This window comes from Arvicanthis niloticus, chromosome 30 (assembly GCF_011762505.2).
Source record: "Arvicanthis niloticus isolate mArvNil1 chromosome 30, mArvNil1.pat.X, whole genome shotgun sequence".
In the NCBI taxonomy this organism is placed as follows: domain Eukaryota; kingdom Metazoa; phylum Chordata; class Mammalia; order Rodentia; family Muridae; genus Arvicanthis; species Arvicanthis niloticus.
In genome coordinates, this window is record NC_133438.1 from 24,115,142 (window position 1) to 24,134,072 (window position 18,931).

General features: G+C 39.4%; 1 protein-coding gene across 10 annotated transcripts in view; it reads right to left on the bottom strand.

Moving 5' to 3' along the window:
- Eya4 (EYA transcriptional coactivator and phosphatase 4) overlaps positions 1-18,463 on the bottom strand; it is a 242,822-nt gene extending 224,359 nt beyond the window's left edge. For 7 of the 10 annotated variants that reach the window (XM_076928125.1, XM_076928124.1, XM_076928123.1 and 4 more), the window contains exon 1: positions 17,508-17,647. The gene's annotated coding sequence lies outside the window, so the exon portion shown is untranslated. Of the gene's footprint in view, positions 1-17,507; positions 17,952-18,411 lie in introns of those variants that run through there. The other 3 variants (XM_076928116.1, XM_076928121.1, XM_076928115.1) reach the window with 2 other exon arrangements.
- Between the last annotated feature and the right edge of the window lie 468 nt (positions 18,464-18,931).

Here is an 18,931-nt window from a genome sequence, read left to right on the forward strand (position 1 = left end):
CTTAATGATGTCATAATCAAGGACATTTTTATATTCTAACTTAAAAGAGTAACTCAGCAAGCTAGAGTGAGAATTGAGGCAATTATGGTGCTGTTGGTTAAATTAACCCTTAAAAGGCACCCAGTTTTAGCAAAGGGACACTAGTCCTTCCACGCTCTGCCCTCTCCTGCACACCTCCCCGCAGATGCTTCTGTTAAACTGTAGCTCAAGTGTTTGAACAGTCTATATTTGCAACACAGGAAGACTTGGAGGCCACCGGTGGCCATTACTATGTCCGAGACTTGAACAATCCTTTTCAGAAACAATTCGTAAGATACATAAAGTTTAAATATTATGTAGGAGTTTGGAGCCAAAAGCTGTATCTTACAAAAACAATGATTCTTTTTAAATGTCTGTATGAATGAATAGATGAATAGATTATTAAATAAGGGGAAACTTCTCAAGGCCAGGGAACTCAAGGAGTTTCAGACTGAATCAGGCAAACAGAATCACGATTTCAGTTTGCTAAGAGTCAATGCGCTGCTTTAGGAAAATCTTGTAATTTCTCCATACTTAAGTTTCTTACCCTATAAAAGGGGTATATTGCTTGAAATTTAATTCTCTCATGGTAGGGAGAGTTTTGATTCAACATTTTATAAAATGCTTTCTAGCTTCTCTGATTAATAGGCAAAATACTGTAATCGTTGTTACAATATACTTTCCAAGAAGTATAAAGGTAACAGCTTGGATCAATGTAAGATAATACTTTACTTGAGAAACAAATACCAGTCATATTCATTGCCCTTCCATTCCATTTGCTAAGTAATAAAAATTACTTCTGACAGAGAAAGTATGAAATTAATATTCAAGTGGCTGAACGTGTTATCTTCATAGGCTGCTCCTACCTCGGAGCAAAGAGAATTGTTTTGTTTTTCCAGGCTACCCAACATATTTATATGGTAAAGTCAAGAATGTTGGGCATGGTTTTGAGGGCCTCCAGCGTATTCACTGGTTTCTGGCATGCTAATGCACTCTCCTCTTATAACCATAAAAAGTCCTCCTGAGTGCTTCTGGAAATATATAACAAATCCTTAATCAATTTAAGAGTGTTTTAACTGCATGCATGAAATTTCTTGGGAGGAAAATGTTAGCCATTCTATATACATACAGTACTTCAGACAGCAAGAGCATTTCTTCTCAGTGGCTCACAGCGGTCTCCCTACAGTAATATAACTTTCAGTTTTATGTGCCTAAGTCCTAGTGAATCCCTTAGAATAACAGGAAATTCTGCAGGAAAAAAAAAAAAACAAAAATTGATAGCCATATTTTTCCAACGCTTAAAGAAATGTTAGCTATTTTGAGTTGGATGAATCTTTAAAGGCACTAGATAACAATTCAAAGTCAACTATAATCATAATCAGAGCTGTGGAAAATGAATTATCTGCATATAAAGAATCTAACATAAGAGTGTGACCACAAGAATGCATTAGTATATCAGCTTTAACTTTGTATACTGATTGGATTCTGATAGTCAAGAGTAAGTAATTTTTTATATTTAGGTGTATTTGTTTTAATTTTAATATGAATATAATTGTATTTTCAGATTTATGAATTGATCAATGTAAAGTAGTTAATGGTTTCATATAAACTAATATTAACATACTCAGAACGAGGCAATGTCACATTACTACATATTTATGAGTTAAAACATAAAATTATGTATAGAATGCTTTGGAGTGCATCTGAAACACAGAAAACTCTACACAGAACAACAACATATAATTCCTCCTAAGTTTTCTTCATCCATATCAGTTAAAGACAACTCTAAATATTCTGTGAAATATAATGTTAAATAAAAACTATAGTATGACATATACTGATATATATTTTCTTACCAATTAGTTTAAGAACTGTAAATATCAATTACAGAGATTTATGCAACTAACCAGAAATAATCCTAACATTAGCAATTATATCTACCAAAAATATTTTGTGTGTGTGGTTAAGAAGTTTATTTGTCCTAACCTTTTTCTAATGATTACACTCATTGAAAAGAATTCACTTTCATAAACCTTCTTGGTAAGCAAAATATAAATATTTACAGTGCTAAAATTTTCTGCAGTTGGGTCTTCTGAGTAAGACCTCAACCTCATCATCAGAAATTCGGGGCATCATAACTTTTCTCCAAAGCATCTTGTCAACCTTGATGCAAAATGTACATACACCTTCATCTGCTAATCCTATACTTATCTTCTTAACTATAGGAGAATTTGTTAAGTGCACAAAGAGGTACATAACATCACTATGGGGCTAGAATTCAGCACACTGAGTTCCTGTGAAGTATGTGCAAGGCCCTGCATTTAATGTTAGCATGGGAAAAAAAAAGAACTTTAATTCTTTTTAATAACAAAACTTGGATGTAAATCTAACTACATATGAGAGAGGGACAGTTAAATTCTTAAAATTCATGTGTACAATAACTAGAAATATTCAAAATTGTATGTAGTGATGTAGGATCAGTGTGATAATGTGGCTTGTTCAAGATTCAGTATAGCAAAAGCAAGATGTAAGAGAATCAGTGAGCATGTCTGACAATACAAGTGTAAATAAGCTCTATCTTCATTTAGTTTTTTATTATATATTTTTATCAAAGCAAACGTGAAAAAAATTAAGCAAACCAAGGAATAACTTATCTTGATTGAAAAAAGACAGAGTGTAAAATTCACTTTTTATTATTATATCCTCATTTTTAACAGACAACAAAGTATAATATGTATTACATGTTACATATAATATATTATATATAATATACACACCCACATACCCACACACAATAAAATACGCAAATCAAGTGTCACGGAGATAGATCAAAAGTAAAGTGTTTACTACCTAAGTATCAGAGTCTTAGTTTGATCATGGCATCAGCATAAAAAGAGAAGCATTAGTAACACACACTTAAAATCTCATCTCTGGGAGACAGAGACAAGCTCGCAACATGTCCCAGTAAGAGACCCTGCCTCAAAGAATCAGGGAGGACAGCAACAGAGGAATGACACACAAGGTCGACCCGAGTCTTCTCCATGTGTGGACACACACCCACACACTCACACCAAAAGAATGCATATATACATTCACAAAATACACAAAGGTGACAGCTGCTGAATGTCTTTTAATAGCTAAATCATCTCACCAGCTAAGAATAAGAATATGAGCATTGTAGATGTGCTAGTTTAAAAGACAATAGTTGCCACAGGCTCAGAGATTTGCTTGACCACCAGACCCAGTGGCTCTCTCTCCCTGTCCAAAGGATCTGGATAAAGAACTCTCAGTACTTCTCCAGCACCATATCTACCCTGAGTGCTTCCATGCTCCCACCATGATAATGAACTAACCACCCTCTGAAAATGTAAGTGAGCCCCAGTCAAATGCTTCCTTCTATAGTAGTTGCTGCAGTGACAGTGTCTCTTCACAGCAATAGAACATTGACTAAGACAGTAGGACTCTGTCCCTTGTTCTCTTCCAGATACTTCTCACAGGTAACCCTTCCTTTAGTCTTTATTTCAGTGTTACATCAATTATAATTAATATTTTTATTAGACTAAAGGAACTTGCTTTAGTGGTGTGGATTGTGCTTTGATTACCTGCTTGTGGGGAGTGGAACATTAAATACACTCATTAGTTTATCAATTAAAAAATGACTCTGGTCCAGGTATAAGGCAGCTCCTGACACTACTTATTGCTATTATAGCTGTGGCCCATGAGTTGTGGAGTCTGAACACATATACAGTTCTTTTGACACCAGTCTGTGTCTCCATGTCAGACACAAGCAGACCATGATGCAGACTGTCAAAAGGCATCAGTTTATATATTTATTTATTGTAGCCTCATTTGGATCAACTTCTTTACTGTCACTGACAGAAGCATCTTAAGAAAAATGGAAGAGTTGAGCTCCGCTCATTCTTCTGCTGGATGAAGCAAGCATCTATGCGTCATCGGGATGCAGTGCAAGTGTGTGCTTCATCCAAGATGATTCAGACAAGGAAATCAAACCACAGTTTTTGAGGCTGTTGGAAACAATAGTCTTAATTTAATGTTATTTTTGGAGATGGGGAGGGTTTTTTTCCCTATATAAGCAAGTTTGTGGTTTTGAAGGGTCTTGTTCATCTCTGTGTGGAAAATGCCTAAAAACAAACCACTAAAAATGTGAGCAAAACCAACTCCTTCCTCAACTATAGCTGAACAAAGACCTGCCTCCTTGGGCTTCATGTTCCTCTCATACACCAGGGAGCTCTGGGCTCCAGGTTTGAAACACTGATTGAAACACATGCTCCCTCTCAGATCAAATCCTTTATTCTGCAGTTTAAGCATTTTTGTTCTTTAAAATAGCATGAAGTGTATTTCAACAGAAAGCAACTGAAGAGGTCAGCATTTGATTCTAGAGTAAACTAGGAGTATGAGCACCATCGTCCCCCAACCAGAAACAAAAGGCTGGGTACTTCTTTTCTCCATGAGGAAAACATCCTCATTTTGGTACAAAGGAAACTTTGAATAATTTAAAATAGATAATAGTCAACAAATAGTTTCCTTAAATATAAGCAACAGATAATTAATTTTCTAAACCATAAATAGGATTCATTCCTTGTGGATTTCTAGCTTAGCACATGTTCTTAGCAGGCATGCATGCAATAGTCCAGCCACTCAATTACCATCAATATTTCCACTGTTGTGGATAAAGAGGTACAAAAATGTGGTCTCATATTATTGAGTTCAGAATTTCTCTAGCAGACAAATTCAAATACAGTTTAGTCCAACAAAATGTGCCGTCATATTAATAGCCCAACTAGAATAATATAATATTACAGGAAAAGGAATTAATTCTTCCCAGGCATTAATGAAGGCTTCCCAGAGGAGGTGGTATTTGAGCTAACTCTTGACAGATGAGATTTTTTTTTTGTTCAGGTAGGAAGCAAAAAAAAAAAAAAAAAAAAAAAAAAAAAAAAAAAAAAAAAAAAAAAAAAAAAGAGGTAGAGGTAGGTAAGCTAAGGGAGTTTGGGTAGTGGAGGGCAGGGGAGGAAAAAAAAAAAACCCTCAGGGAAAGGAAAGGATGTGACTGCTTGTATTATATGCTAGAAAAACTAAAAAATTATAAAAATCAGTAAGTCTCGCCATGTTCAGACCTACAGTACACAGAACCAACTTGAGAAAGTAGATATAGAACTTTAATACTCTGGAGGCATTATCTGATTTATTAACCAGGGAAGTGCTCATTTAGAAAAACAGAACCTCTGGGTTTTTGGCTGTTCTCCAGTGCCTAAGTGGCAACCAGGATTCCTGTTCAATTTCTGGCATACAGTGTCTGGATGGTCATGAGGTTTGCTATGTCTTCTTTGGACTTCCTGTCAATGTGGAAGGCAGAACTCCCCTCACAGACTGAGACCTATCTTTTAAGGCCCTATCTTAAATCACTCCCAACCCAACACCTCCAGCATGGCCCTGTCCCAAGTTCATTTGGGTATTTTAGCATCTACTTCACCTCCTTACTGATAAGTATGGACATATGTAGGATCCTGGTTCTCTTACAAAGATGCTTTGGTTATATAAAGTAACTCAATTTGCAGTTACTTTCTCCCCTACAACTATATATATAAAAAAAAATTACATTATAAGACAGAATGTGTGTCATGTTCTTTCTCTCCTTGTCTTTTTGTCTCCATCCCTCTCTTTCCTTCCCATCCTCTCTCTTTTACTTTTCCTCTTACCCTCTCCTTCTTTCTCTATGTGTGGTCAAGTTCAAGTTTCTCCATGTACCTTCTACATGAGTATTAATTAGTGAAATCTCTAGGTCAATGTGGTACTGTCCATTTGACATGATTCATAGGGCCAATACAATGAAAGTAAATCCTCTTTGACAAGATATAGTGATGGATTTCAGGAATCTTTCTAGATGCAAATTTATAAGATAAAACATAAATCATCTGCTCATATGAATATGAGTGTGGCCCTGTGTTTATAACAGTAAAGTCTTACAGTTAAAAATGTCTCTACTCAGCTCAGAGCTGCAGAATCAATCATCCCTCTCACCTTGTGTTTGACGTTACAGGTTCTGTTTTTTGCTTTTCAAGTAATTTCTAGAACATTCCTCTGCACCTGAACAGTTCATGGGCAATGCCAGGACTACATCCCAGCTTCCAGTCAATGCACACCAGCCTCAAATAAACTATATGTGAAACACAAACCCAACAGAGTTAGTAAAAGCTTAGGTTTGAGATTACGTCAATAAACAGGGTTTTTTTTTTTTTTCACGTAATATACTTAGTTATTACTTTCTTCAGAGTTGTTTGTTATTAAATTTGAATTTCCATACCTGTACAAACTGAAAGTTAAGAGGAAATTTGTTCAAAAAAATATTTTTCTGTTCATAGTAGTGGCACATATATTTGTAACCCCAGTGGTTTTCTCCTCACAGTCTCTCCCTCCCTCTCTCCTCATTTCTGTATCTCTCTCTGAGTGTCTTTCCCTGTCTCTCCCTGCCTACCTCACATTACTATGAAACCCAGAATCTTGTGAAAGCATTCTGCCTTTGAAATCATGTGCTGTTGAGCTGCTTTCCATCTATCTTCATTTGAAAGTTTGTCATTACAAATAAATGAATGGCACAATTCATCAAGTACTTACTTAGATTTCAGACAGTACTGTCAGGATAAAACATCCTTTATGACAATATACAGTAAAGAAAGTAAAATTTTCTTATTACGGAATATTTTTATTCATGGAAAGGAACAGGTAATTAGGTATTGTCATTATCAAAACTGAATAAAAGGTATGTATGAAGAATAATGGTGACAAGAAGAATTAGCAGAGGTAGTTCAAATAAATATTTACTCCCTGAATATCCTATAAAGAAGTCTGTCTCTCCCACACAAACACAGAAAAGGAAAAAGAACTGAAGATGGCCAACCTCTCTAAGCTTATCTGTAAATCCGTAAATCCTCTGTGTGTGAAATTCATCTATCAACACAGACCAATGAGAATTGTTTGCCTTTGTGTTTAACTCAGGAGGAAGGAATTAGGATTCTCCACACTTGAGTTGGAGTAGAACAATCCTCTTAAGTAGAGCCCTGGCATCTTCTCACCATATCAAGAGATATGAATAGCTGCGTGGGCTGTGTGCTCTCATCTGTGAGTAATTTTTTTTTCTACTCTGTTCTACCTGATAGCTTCTGGAGACTGCCATTATGCAGGAGATGGGGTCTCCTGGAGTCTACTAAGTAAATCCAGGATGGCGTTGATCATTATGCCATGAACAAAATAACACTCACTGAACAAATGTTCCAGTTCTAGACCCTGATAATCAGAGATGGGGAAACTAAGATCTAAACATGTTAAAGGGAGGGAGTCAGGGAATACATCCATTGTGCCACGTTTATACAGATGCACCAGCTACAGGTCTCTGCTGCACCTTGACAGTCATTTAGCTTCTTACTTACTTCTTGTTGCCCATTACATCTCAATCCAAGACCTGAATAGTTAATTGTAGAAGTAGAGATGTTAATTTCCAGCTCTTGATGGTAATGTAAGAATCATAGAAATATCTAAAGTTTTTTTTAATTTTTACATGGAATTCATCATGTCTATACGTTATTGAAACGTTGTGTCTTTACTTACTATCAATACCTCCAGGCTTCAGAAAGCAAGTGGAGACACAAGTGTTAGCCATAAAGGAACAGTATCATTCTAGAGTTTGTTTATAATTGCTCAGCTTAGCTAAGGAAACACATTCAAGCTCAAATATAACTAGTTAATTGTAATGTAAATATTTGATTAAAAATATTACAACTGGTCAAGACTGAATTTTGAGAATGTACAATGTCTGTACATGGAGCTCTAAATACAGCCTCAAATTTTCTAAGATGACCCAGTAATGTCTGTTTCACAATTTAAGGTTACAAAAAAAAATCTTTCAACTATAATTTTCTGGATCCTTTGAGGGTATTCTACCAAATGGTATAACCAAAATCATACTACTCACAGAAGACATCATTCTTGTGTATATGGAATCCTTATATATGTAACTATGGAATACTCATTAAAAACTTAAAAAAGGAAAACACATGCAGTGTTTTTATTACACAAAAGAAAACAGGCAAAATTACAAGAACTGTGAACTAGCTTTTCTGGTGTATTTTTTTGTACGAGCTGAAGTTTGAACCCAGGTGGCCAAAGCTCTAGTTCCCTTTCTGCTTAGGAGTTAGGTCCCTCCCATTGCATGTTCTATGAAACTCCCACATCTCCAGAGATTTTCAGGATCTTTCTCTTAGTAAAGCATTGAGTTACCAACACTTTGGTTAAAAAAAAAAAAAAAAACATGCTTACACATACATGTGGATGACCACACACACACACACACATTCACATGTGCCTATTCAGGGCTCCAGTTCTACTGGGTCAGTATCCTAAATCCCTGAAGTTACACTGAATTTTTCCAACCACAAGATGGTTATGTTTTTTTGTTCTGTTCTGTTTCTCCACTGCTGCCTGTATTATGGCAGGGTTGGATGTCTGCTCTCAGAGCCTTTGCTCTCAGACAAAGCTTCTTTACTCATTCACTCAAAGGAAGATTTGGTGCACAGACTTATTTGTCAAGCAGTGCATGGTATGCTGGAGATAGAGAGATGACAAACACCACTGAGCCCTCCAGCCAGTTCTCATTTCTAGTAGGATTTAGGCAGCAATGTTCATCCAGTCAATGTACTAAAGGCTCTGCTAAAGATGGAAACCATGTGCTTTGGGAGGAAAGAATACATATCTCCTGCTTGGGCTCTAAGGAGGGAGGGACTTAGTGCTTTGCATTTCAAATCTTGGAAAAGAAGTGGAAATGGAAGTTGCGGAGGCAAAGAAAAGATAGTGTGATGTTAAGAATAGGCACATAAAGGAACAAAGTGGGAATGGGAAGAGAGTATGTGAGAAGTGGCGTTTCCCCTGTGGCCAGAGAGGAGATGGCTCATGTGTGCTTGTTGAGAGAGAAAAAGGACAATCTGGTCGAGGTTCTAAGAGTGAAGGAACACACTTAGAACACAGCTCCTGTTGGAGACTCTGGACTCTGCCTTGTAGGCAACAGAACTTTCGACAGAAATTTAGGTACTGGCAGGACTTGGTAATAATAATGTAAACCAATATGAATATTTAAGGAATAAGATGATGTATAGTCCAGAACGCACTAAGATGTCACAAAATAAATATTGTGACCATGTCTAAAGAGAACAAGGGTCCATCAGGGACTAACAGAATGACTGAGGTTTAAGGCTGTTGAGTTGCTTCTACAGTGATTAAGTTCCTGTGTTAAACATTTTCAGAGAAAGCTGTGAAAATAAGTATTTAAGACGTCAAATACCCCCAACATCTTCAAAACTATATGGAGTAGAGGAGCTAAAACCTCTTCATCTCATGATAAAATCTGCATGTCTTCTGTAGGACTAATAATTAAAAACATTGAATAAGCGTCTTCTGGTACCAAAGCATTTTCTCATCTTCTATGAAGAAAGCCTTTAATATTTAAAAGCAATGGCTAATGGTATAAAATATGACTAAATCAAAATCCTTTTGGTCCAATCAAACTGAGACACTATCATCATCTTAACTCCTAATGTTCATGTAAAAAAAAAAAACAACTCTCAATAAATTTATTGAAGCTGTTATTGTATATGTATGTGCATGTTCCAGCATGTGCAGGTACATGTTCATGCATGTATATGGAAGCCACACAACATCCATTTCTCAGGTACTATTTACCTTCTTTTTGAGTCACGGTCTCTCACTGGCATGGAGCTTGACAAATAGTCTGGGCTGGTTGGCTAGCAAGCCCTAAGAATACACCTGTCTGTGGACCCACATGTCTCTGTGCTTGGGGCTCAGACAGGTGAGATTACACCAAGCACTAAGATCACAGGTGCACACTACCATTCCCCACTGCATTTTGTTATGTGGATTCTGGGGATGATCTGAACTTGGGTCCTCTCCTAAGATATCTCCCCAGTTCAAGATGTGCATTCTTAGTTACCTACTAAAAAGAGTTTGAGCTTACAGGCAGACTTACAGAAGGAAATTTGAATGTGACTTACCACCATTGTGATGAAATTTGTCTAAAATTTCCTGAGTAATACCCACATATGAATAGATATTTGCATTGGATACAAAAGCCTGGGGGAAAGGATTAGCTAGGGGTGAGATCTGTAGACTCTCCACATCATCCCTGCTTTTCAGCACACTGGAAACATTCATTACATTAGAAATACCCAACCTCTTTATCATAACATTTGGGTCTTTTCAAATCTTGGAACATTAGGGAGTTCAAAGACAGAGGTGAAATTTAATGAACAGATCACTCCTTTGGGAATTTTGCAGAAGTCTACAAATTATATATATGACCTTGTGCAGATTAAGAATATCAAATATTCCTTCTCAGTAAGAGGTACACCTAGTTGATTAAAGATAGAATTTCAACCTTAGTGCTGTTGGTTTTGTGAGCTGAATTAAACTTCTTAATACCATATGCATGGAAGTTTTTATGATTTAATTGGAGTCTTTTGGGAGATTTCTTTTGTTTTATAAAGAAAAGAGGAAAGAAGAACAGAAACAGTAGAAATAATTTACATGAAACTCAATTTAGGCCAGTGATGGTATTTCTTCTTAGAGCCTTTAGAGAAGAGACCCAAGAAAGTCCACACAGAGGTACCTAGGTTCATGTCCTGTCTCAGCAAGGTAAGAAACTACATGTATTGAAGAATATTTGCACTGGTTTTTATGTTCTCAGTGATGAAATGAAGTCAGAGATAGGCGAATAGAATATTCTAGTATAATCAATCAACAGACACTTTGCCAAATTACTACAATGGATATTGTGTTATACTTGAGAGCCTGTTTACTTGCTCATTTGTTGTGACATGGACTCTCCTAATGTGACCCAGGCCAACCTCCAATTCATAAAGCCAAACCTTAGTTCATGTGATCCTCTTGCCTCAGCCTCTCTAGTAGTGAGACCACCAATTTTGAATACACTGTATAGATACTAGAGCAAGTACTCTGAATTGTCATTAAAAGTCTTGTCATTTTTGCAGTTATTTTTATACATCCAAAGATTCTTGTAAAGGATGCCAGGGGCATTGACAATAACAGACAAGTGTGGTGAGTGATTGTTAGGGTATGCACTGAATAGTGCAGAGCCCTGACATCTCTCTGGCTGGCACTCATTTAAATATTCATTTGAATAAAAAAGGCTTACAGCAAAATAGACAAACACTTAACAGTGGGAACCACTTACAAAAATATTAAATATAAAAATACTAAATTTTTAAAAGAGATATTTATAGGGGAAACTGTTCACCTAAAAGAAAAACTTTATACATGCTGAGAATAATAACCACATAAATTTAAAGTATTTCTGAAATAGGACCAGGCCGCTTATAACTCAAGCCTTCCTCTGGAAACCCATTGCTCACACTGTTAGGCAGTTTGTTCTTTATGAGTTGACTTAGTATAAAGGTGTTGACTAATTCTTAATCAGCTTTCAAGCTTGAAACAACAACAAAACAAAACTGGTGACATGGAACTAAAGGCTAAGCCTGAAAGGTAAAGGAAAATTCTAGACATAGATTAAATATTCCACAGAGATGGTCATGAACTCTTGATGATTGCAGACTATCACAAAGTGTTTTCACAGGATCCCTGTTTATTAGCAACCTTCCTCATTTGGACAAAACACTTGCTGACTGTTACTTGTTTTTTTACATGGGTACTTAAGAGCTTGGTGAGATTGTTCAGTGAGTAAGCTACCAAGACTGAAGATCCACATTCTGTCTTGGAACCTGCCTGGTGCAAAGAAATAACCATTTCCCACAAGTTGTGTTCTGATCTATACATGTGCGTGTGCATGCACGTGTGCGCGCGCACACACACACTAAAAATATAAGACAGGGCATTTACATTTGTTTCACTTCAGTGAATTTTGTGGATAAACAATATCATCTATGAAATTGAAGATGCAATGAACAATTAAGCTTCTTTTCCTAGCTTCTAGTTTCTTTTAGGTAACAAATAATAAACGCTATCATGACCCTTCATGCAAAATTCCCATGCTGAGCTGCTGGGATCAACACCCTAGCATGATGGGTGGGACTGAGAAGTTAAGACCTTGGCTCCACTCTGCTGCTGTAAAACTGGATCTCAACATTTTCACCAGTAAAATGGGACTAATGAAAGCATCTGCTGGGTTCGTTCACAGCATAACTGAAAGGATTAAGATTAGCTAACCCCATAAACTTTGCACAGCAGTGCTTCACAAGAACTAGATCTTAAATCGATGCTAGCTAGCCTGTCAAGTTGAGCCCATAGGATGTTGACTTGCAACATAGGATGTTATCTGGCAACCATTCTGAGAAGACATCTTTTATTTAAGAACATACTTTAAGATATAAATATACCTAAGAAAGTATAAACTCAGATACAAATTTTCATGATATGTATTTTATACTGAAATAATAAGACTTTGGTTTGAAAATACTCAAATGTGATGGTAGACATGGTCTTACAACCTAAAAAACAACTACTTATTAGATAACAGCCTGAAGAGGAGAAGTTAGGTGATGAGAGAGAGAAAGAGGGGGGAGACAGGGAGGCAGATGTTCTCGTATCTCCACCAGCCAAAGATAGTTGATATATCTAGGTTGGGTAGTGGGTTACACTTCTGATTGAGCAATACCAAACTTATAAAGCCTTTGATTAACATTTTTTTAAAAAAAATGTATAAGTGCAAAAAGGAAAAGGGGGCATGGGATAAGGGTTTTCTAAAGGGGGGGATGGGGAAAGGGGATGTCATCTGAAGTGTAAATAAAATATCCAATAAAAAATGAAGAAAAAAAAAAGATAACAGCCTGAATTACTAATAGGACAATGTGGTTCTTCCTTCCATAGTCCAAAATATTATTAAAATAAAATAGCTTACTACATGTAAACTGTTTTAAATTATGAATATGTCTTATTAAAATGTTTGATGTCATAAAGCATGTCTGATATTTTCACAGGGTGTCTTTTTTTCATCGACCATGGACTGAAAAGGGTAAGAAAAAGGCCAAACCAATACTAAAAGGTTTCAAATATCAAACTAGACTATTAGGTTGGAGCTAAGATCAATTAGCACCTTCAATGACAACAAAGGTTATGTGAGATTTAGAAGTGACTCTGAAACTGTCTTAAACTTCCCTATACATGTGAGCTTGAGGACCCCAAAGGGTTTCTGATTGTTTTTTTTTTTTGTTTTGCTTTTGTTTATTTGTTTTTTTTATCAGTTTCATCTCTAAGGGTAGTGGTGTGTTAAAAAAAAATGCACCCTTTTACAGCAAACACATGGATAGAGGAAGAAGAGTGCCCAGGAAGTTCAGAGGAAAGTGACTAAAGTCACTAAAGCATACCCTAATGTACTGTGTGTGCCACAGCAATATTAAGTGACAGTAGTGTTTACAAAGTCTTCAGACCTCTTAAAGCCAGCAAAGTGGCTTGGGATACTTTTGAATATGTGGCCGTTGTTTATTTTCTTCCACTCAAGTTCAGGCTAAATGACGCCAGGCTTGGCTCTATGCACAATTTAATGAATATTCAGTTTCTTGCACTCAGACACATCAAGCTGTGAAATGCTGCATTGAACATGGGAACGGTTAAAGACACTCTTGCACCTAACCCATCTGGAGGCCAATGCCTGAGAGAGAGAGAGCATGTCCTTTCTAAGTTCACCAGGAAAATTCCATGAGAGAAGCGGGTACTCACCACCGCCACCCAGTCTGGGTGGTGTTGATTTCTTTCACCTGGTAACCGCTGTAATAAAATCCCCAACTGTACTTCTGAATACAATTAGTTTAAGATACTCTACTGAGACACACAGTGTAAGAGTTAAGAGTATGGAGGGATAATATCCATCCGAAAAAGAAACTGTCAGGGTTATGTTCCCACTAAGATGATAACAAGGTGTTTCTTAAAGGTTTGCCCAGCTCCTCCATGACTGGATTCCATACTTTTGATAACAGACTTTGCTGTTTGTTTCTCAAATGAGTGATCTGAAATATTTACAACCAGACAGTACCTAATTTTAGGTTTTAAGTGCTTTAACAGCTCCATGAAATATGATCAGCAGCTGCAGTATAGAACTATGGTGAATAAGCCCCCTGTAACAGAGGCCTGCTCTTACTGAATGCTGAATATTCTTAAGTCTACCCAATAGGAAAAAAAATACAGAAGATAATGTAAAAACATAATAAATGCTCGCATTCTTAAGTTACTTAGCATGTCACTGAATCTCGAAAGTGATTATCTTTCTTCTTGAATTCTGCGTGAAGCCTGTGAGCGTCCACTGCACAAATGTGAACAAAGCTTAAGTTTGTTATCTAAAAATTAGAACGTGCATGTTTCCAAAACTCTAGCATGTTTCCGTCAATAGCCATGGGTTTTCTGTTATCTTACCCTTTCAAAGTTTCTACCCGATTCAACTCGGGTTCATCACATTTAATAAATGAAAAAAACCAAGCCACATAAATGTATTTTTAGACATGGCATCAGCCACACAGAGCTTGCATCAGTGACAAAAAACATGAAACTGAACACTGTATTCCTATGGGTATGTAAAATTTATCTACACCATAAATCACAAGATAAATAAAAGAAAATTTAGAGATGGAGAATATTCTTTCTTTTTAAACTAGAGATATCTGCAAATCTTTCTTCAAAAAGAACCTTCGTTACAAAGACACTTTTTTTTCTTCCAGTTTCTACAAAATGCCTAACTGTCCATGTTTGTATTTCTCAATGAGAACAAACTGTTCTTAAATCCATTTGTTTTTTTACACAAGTTGTAGGGTTTTGAAGCTTTTTCGTTGCAATATGTTAGCCTACACCATGCTACTTAAGAACACACACACATACACAGCTTTGTTTTGGAAATGAAAATTTTGAAATGTTCAATGCAATAAACATTAATAGAAGGGGAAGAGCTGAACCCCTTTACAGTATAACTGTGAAATTCCCTTGGATGAGGTGATCTTAAAACAGGAAAGCAGCCTGCTGTGTTCATCTACTTCAGGAAGGCAGGGAGCAGGTTTTTGAAAACCAGATTTTTTTAAGACATACCATTACTAGGAAGGACAGGGACTTAATCATTAGACTTTGAGGTTTCACACCAGTTCAGCTATGTTATGGCCAAAGCTGTTAATGTTGAAGATTTTGATGTTGGTTTGTTTGTTGTTTGCTCTTAACATTCATGTGCAAACATTACGAAAGTGCTTACCTTTGAATTACTTACAACCTTTATTCAGGTGGAAGTAACTATTTTTTACAGTTTGTAAACGTGGAGAACTTTTGTCTATGTTGGGGATTATTGCCACAGTACTCCGACTCTGGCAGTCCTTCCACACAAAACAGTTTGTCTCATGTTGCTGTTGCTTTTTTTTTTAATTTATTTCATGGGATAATATTTTTTAAAGTAAAAATGTCTTTTAATGCAAATCTCTTAAAACACACCATAAGCGTATCAAATTATTTTGTTTTAGAATTCTTTCCCTTCAGCCTCCGCTAGGTTTTGTTTTTCAGGTATAAATAATCCCGGCAAAATATATGTTTTTTTTTAAAAATTTTAAAAATAGGTAACGTTTCTACTTAAATTTCAAATTTTTTTTTGGGGGGGGGGAATTGTATCAAATATAAGTCTTGTCCTGGAGAAGCCTTAAAACTAAAAAAAAATAAATAAATTAAAAGAAAAGAAAATAACTCAGCAAACAAAAATGCCAGGGTCCACTTTCAGCGCTGTCAGTCACCCACGGGTAAATGAAACTTCAGAAGTTGTTGATGGGAGTCCCAGTTGCTAAACACTCCTAGAGACTCCCACCTAAGTCCCCCAGGAGCCCGCGCTGAAAACTGACAAACGCTCGAAGGTGCAAAAAGGCAGCCGCTAAGAGAAGGGCAACAAAATGCCATATTCGAGATGTATTTCGCTCCAACAATTACGTTGATCCCAGAGTGCCGAGCCAAAGGGGGTGAGGGAGAAAGAAAACTGTTAAGTGTGGGCTCTTAATGTGAAACCCAACCTGTTGGATCTCTTTAGGTATCAGATTTTGGAAGTGTCTGTAATGACAGCCAGGAAAGCAAATTAATGGCCAAGGGCCCACTGGGTTTGAACACGAGACTCTAGTTACCTCCTCATAGATCAAGTACACAACACACACGCACACGGAGGTGCCCCACGTGGAGCTGCGCAGAAACCAAAACACATACGCCACGCACTTGGTGAGCCGCCACCTAGGTTGTCCCTGGGAAGGAACGGGCACCTTCCTAGGGGGACCTCGGTTTCAGGAGGCTCCCTGAATGATACCTGAGCTGGTCGGAGAAAAGGAGAATGCCACGACGATCCCACCCAAACCGAAAACCCCCGTTAGCCTTCCGGGAACTTGAAGGGTGGGCGGCTGCAAGCGAAGGCGCTAACATCCCAAACAAGGGGAAGGTGACACTCCCTTAGTTTGCTACCGCTCTGCCACCGGACTCCCCAGTCTCTGTCAGAGAGATTGTGAATCTCAAATACAAAGAAAGAAGGGGAAAAAATTAAGTGCTAATCGAAAAATAAAATTAAAAAATTGGTTTACTGTGGCATTCAAAATTAACCGGGCTCACGCGGTTTGTCTCCCAGTCCCAGTTGACCAGGCTTTAAAAACGTCTGGAGTGCCACGGCCTCCCCAGACCCAGTGAGCTCTGGGAGAAACCTGCTCTTCCAGCCTGGTCCTCGGCTTTGGAGACATTAGAATTGCTCCCCAGCATCCGCGCCTGGAGCCAATGAACGCGACTCTTCTGACAAGGCGCCTCTAATTTCACAGACCCTGGCACAGTGCAAGAGACATTCGTTCACTCTACATAAAAACCATTAAAGTGAGGTCCCCGCTGTTTAGACTGCGACCGGTACCTGGAGACCAGGGCTCGGCCCCTGGGTACATGCGGGCCCGGCCTCACGCAAACCCAGGCGCCCACGGCTTTCCAGGGGACACTGAGGCAGCACCCTTACTCCGTGTAGCCGGTCATCACAAAGTATTAAATGTCACCGGGTGGGAGTGGGAAGAGTCTGGTGCAAGCCTCCCTGAGGGGCAGGGTGCAGGCAGGTAGGATCCGCACCGGGACGAGGATTCACTCAGGTCCCTCGCCCTCTGAGCCCAGCGCCAGACAAGAGGGGTTACTGGGGACCTTAGGGTCGTTGAGGGTCTTCTTGGGCAGAGCGCACCACTGAGGTCCTAGCGACCCTGGCCACGGCACACCGGTGTTGAGTCACGAGGAGAACTCCAAGGCTCACACACTCTCCCTGCGCGCGCGCGTCTTCCATCCACTCACTTCAAAGTGTCTAGCTAGCACTTTCTAGGGGACAGTTTGGGGGGAACATCCAAATCTGGACACCCCCCGCTTCCCCCCCCCCGGACTTCAGGAATCCGTTCGGATGAAGAGAGAATACTCACCTCTGGCGGTCCCGACTGCCTTGGGCTCCCGAAGTTCAATTGTCTGTCCCAGCCCGTGATCTGCGGGTCCGATTTGTGTATTTACTCGCTTTCCTTCCAGTGTCTAAGTTTTCCCTTCGCGCCGTGTCTCTGGTGAAAACAGGACATCCCTTTCGGCCACCCCCAACAAATAGCTCACACAAGTGGGGGAGAAACGGGGCGGGGTGGGGGAGCCGGCCGTGAGGGGGAGGACGAAAGGAGCCGAGCTAAAGTCCAGGCAGCCGAGCGGCAGGGGAAAGGCAGAAGAAAAGAGAAAGCGCGCGCGCTGGGTGGCCGGGTTGTCCCTCCGCAGGTCCCCACCGCTCTGTCCCCTCTCTAGAGCACCGATCCGGGGAAAGATTTGCGCGCAAGCCGGGAGCCGCCGGAGCGTGCGCCGCGTCGCGGGCAGCCTCTCCCTTGCGCGCCGAGCCGAAGCCTAGAGGCAGGAGGGGAGCTGATTGGGGAGGGAAGGGGACGTCGCCTGCGCCCTGGGGCTAGGGTGGCCGCTGAGAGCCTCGCTGCAGGCCGCCGGTAGAACAGGGGATCTTGGCGGGCGCAGAAGCCCTCTCTTTTTATTCGATCTTGGGAAACTGCCTGTTGTCATCGGCTTTTTTTTCCTATTTTGCAGTCTCTCGTGGGGGGACCTCGTGGCTCCCCTGCTTGCGCGTCTCTGGTGGTGGCGCCGCGGTAATCTCCGCGCCCTCTGCGCCGCCCCACCCCGCCTGGCGCTGGCCAGGGAGGCCTTTAGACTGAAAGGATCAGCCTGCCACCACGCTACTCGGTCCCCCACCTGCTTCTGGGCCTCGGTCCCCTGACTTAGCTATAGCTAGCTACCCTGCTACTCTGTGAGAGCTTCAGGCCCTCAGTTGGACTCCTTGCCACTTACCCCAAGAGAGGAGGCAGAAGGGACTCTTGTTCACTTGCAACAAAGTTAGACACCAATGGGCACCAGCCTGGAGCTTGCTCTGGGTTTAGGAAATAGCTTTTTCCTGGAGATGGAAGCGATGAAGGAGTTAGCAGTGTGCAGATAGGCAACACTGGGAAGTGCCTGGGCCCCTTCCAGGCCGGGTGCAGCTATAGGCACCCATCCCAGGCGCCCAAAGGTCAGACAGCAGTGACTTGACTTACAAAGGCCAGTCAGAGCTGCTCAGGGCACACTGCTGAAATGACATTTTGAGCCTATGCCTTCTGTTCATGCCTTTTGTACTTATATAGGATTTTGGTTTTCACAGAAAAATATAAATATCACATTCTTGGACCAAAGCAAAGACAATTCCCAAATTTTACCCTCATATAACAACATCTTTTCCTAAAACTCATTGTCTTTTTCAATATCATCTGTCCTGTGACTTTGATAATATGTATTAACTCATTTTAAATTTATTTCAGTCACTGTAATGGTCACT